Here is a 2,548-nt window from a genome sequence, read left to right as displayed (position 1 = left end):
TATGTTGTGCATTGCCTGTGTAGGTCAGAAGAGGACATCCAGTACCCTGGAACTGGAATTACAGATGGTTGTTAGCCTCTATGTGGGTGCTAGGAACCGAACCCAGATCCTCTGCAAGAGCAGCTAGTGCTCTTAACCACTGAGTCATCTCTCCAGCCCCTGCAGTTACTTCTTAAAGAATAGAATGTCCAAAGCCTGACCATATATATCTACATAAATTGGGGGATGAGGCAGCCAGCCTCACAAAAGGACAGACAGACAAACACCAAGAATATAAATAAAAACTACTTTAAGAAGTATATGAGTTAATGGGGCTGGAGAGATGATTCAGAGGTTAAGAGCACTGACTGCTCTTGCAGAGGACCTGGGTTCGATTCCCAGTACCCAGATGATGGCTACAAACCTTCCTTAACTCCAGTTCCAGGGGAATCTGAAGCCCTCTTCTGAACTCCATGGCATTGCATGACACGGGTGCACTCACATACATCCAGGCAATACACTCATACACATAGAATAAAAATAATAAATGTTAAAAAAAGTATATGAGTTGAATCCCAATTTTCTTTAGCTATCTACAAGTTCAGGTGACAAACATAAGAACAAAGTGGGGCTGGAGAGATGGCTCAGCAGTTAAGAGTACTGGCGACTCTTGCAGAGGACCCAGATTCAGTGTCTGGCACCAACATGATGGCTAACAGCCATCTGTAACTCCAGTCCTAGGAGATCCAACGCCCTCTTCTGACCTCTGCAGGCACTTCATGACATGGGTGCACTTACATATAGGCAGGCAATATACTCACACACATAAAATAAAAATAATAAATATTAAAAAGAACAAAGTAACACCATTTCAGAGCCCTATTGACAAACCTTCATATTCTCTCAATTATTAAGAATGGAGATACATTCCCAACAAGTACCTAACTGTGATGTACCTTCACCACCATCTGGTTTATCAAAACCCAATCCAATCATCCCCATCAGTCCATCCAATTAGATGTCATGTTCCCCACGCTCTTTTCTAATTGTGTGTGTGTGTGTGTGTGTGTGTGTGTGTAGTGGGTAGGTGCACACATGTCGGAGGACCACCTGGGTTGTTGGTCCTTGCCTTCCACCTTGTTTGAGAAGGGTCTCTGTGGTGATTTGGATGAGAAATGCATTTGGACACTTGGTCCCTAGTTGATGGACTGCTGGAGGAGGACATGGAGTCTTTAGGGGGTGGAGCCTTGCTGGAGGCCACTTTTGAGACTTTATATCCTTGCCCACTTCCAGTTCACTCTCTCTCTCCTTCCTGCATGTGCTTAAAGATGTGCACTCTTGTTTTCTGGCTCTGGCTGCCTGCTGCCTGGCCTCTCCCATCATGTGGACTCTCCCCTGGAACCATAAGCCAAAAGAAACTTCTATAAGTTGCTTTGATCTTGGTGCTTTATCACAGCAACAGAGAAATAACTAATAGAGCCTCTTTGTTGTTTTTCCCCTGCACTGCCCGGGCCAGCTGGCCCACCAGCTTCCAGTGATTCTTCTGTCTTTGCCTCCCATTTCACCATAGGAGTGCTGTCTTTACCTGGGTTCTGGAGTTTCAAACTTAGGTCCTCATCACCTCACTGGTGATCTTTACCCCCTGAACCATCACCCTAACCCCTAAAGTTACCCTTTGAAGGAACAGTAACGGAGTGACAGGCATTATTCTCAGACAGTCCTTGATACTCTAACCCCAAGTGGGCTTCCTCCTTTTCCCAGCTCCCCACAGATATCCAGTGATTGGCCAGTAGCCTCAAAACCACACAATCCCAGTATCCTCCACAGACTAGCAGGTAGCATTTGGCTTTGGGTCTTCTAAACAATCAGAAGATGACTTAAGCTTTGGTCCCTTTGATGTCACTTGAAAAGCCTTCACGGACCCAACTGAGAAAGCTAAGATCAATCTTCCCTTCTTCCCACATCTCTTCAGAACTTCTCTTCACAGGCCACAACTGCCGAAGGTCTAGGCTCTGCATTCCTGAATCTCCTGTACCTGCAAACACCAAGTCTCTCAAGAGAACTGTGATACTTAATTTTAATTGTCAACTTGATATAATCTAGAATCACCTGAAAGAGAGTCTCAATGAGAGATTGCCTAGCTCAAGTTGGCCTGTGAGCCAGTCTATGGGAGATTGTTTTGATTATGTTATTGATGTGGGAAGATTCAGCCTAAAAGTGGGTGGCACCATTCCTGGGGTTTGGGTCTTGGATTGTGTAGGAATAGAGAAAATGAGCTGAGCAGTAGACGTGTTCCTTCACCTCTCTGCCCTTGACTGTGGATGTGATGTGAACAGCTGCTTCAAGTTCCTGCTTGGCTTCTTCACACTGATGGACTGCAACTTGGTATTGTGAGTCAAATACCCCCCCTCCAAGTTGCCTTTCTGTCAGGATATTTTATCACAATAACAGAGATGAAATGAAGACAAGTCCCTGTCCAGGTGTGGTGGTTTGAATGAGACTGTCCCCCATAGGCTCAAGTATTTGGACATTTTTGTCCCCAGTTAGTGGCACTGTTTTGGGAGGTCTT

At 45.3% G+C, this 2,548-nt stretch overlaps 1 pseudogene; it reads left to right on the top strand.

Moving 5' to 3' along the window:
• The window catches only part of LOC103731342, a 30,866-nt pseudogene extending 28,819 nt beyond the window's left edge, over positions 1 to 2,047 (top strand).
• Positions 2,048 to 2,548: the final 501 nt, after the last annotated feature.

The sequence above is a fragment of the Nannospalax galili genome, unplaced genomic scaffold, assembly GCF_000622305.1.
Source record: "Nannospalax galili isolate Female #2095 unplaced genomic scaffold, S.galili_v1.0 scaffold854, whole genome shotgun sequence".
NCBI classification, from domain to species: domain Eukaryota; kingdom Metazoa; phylum Chordata; class Mammalia; order Rodentia; family Spalacidae; genus Nannospalax; species Nannospalax galili.
The sequence above is the reverse complement of the archived record's forward strand: the minus strand, read 5'-3'. Positions and strand labels throughout refer to the sequence as shown.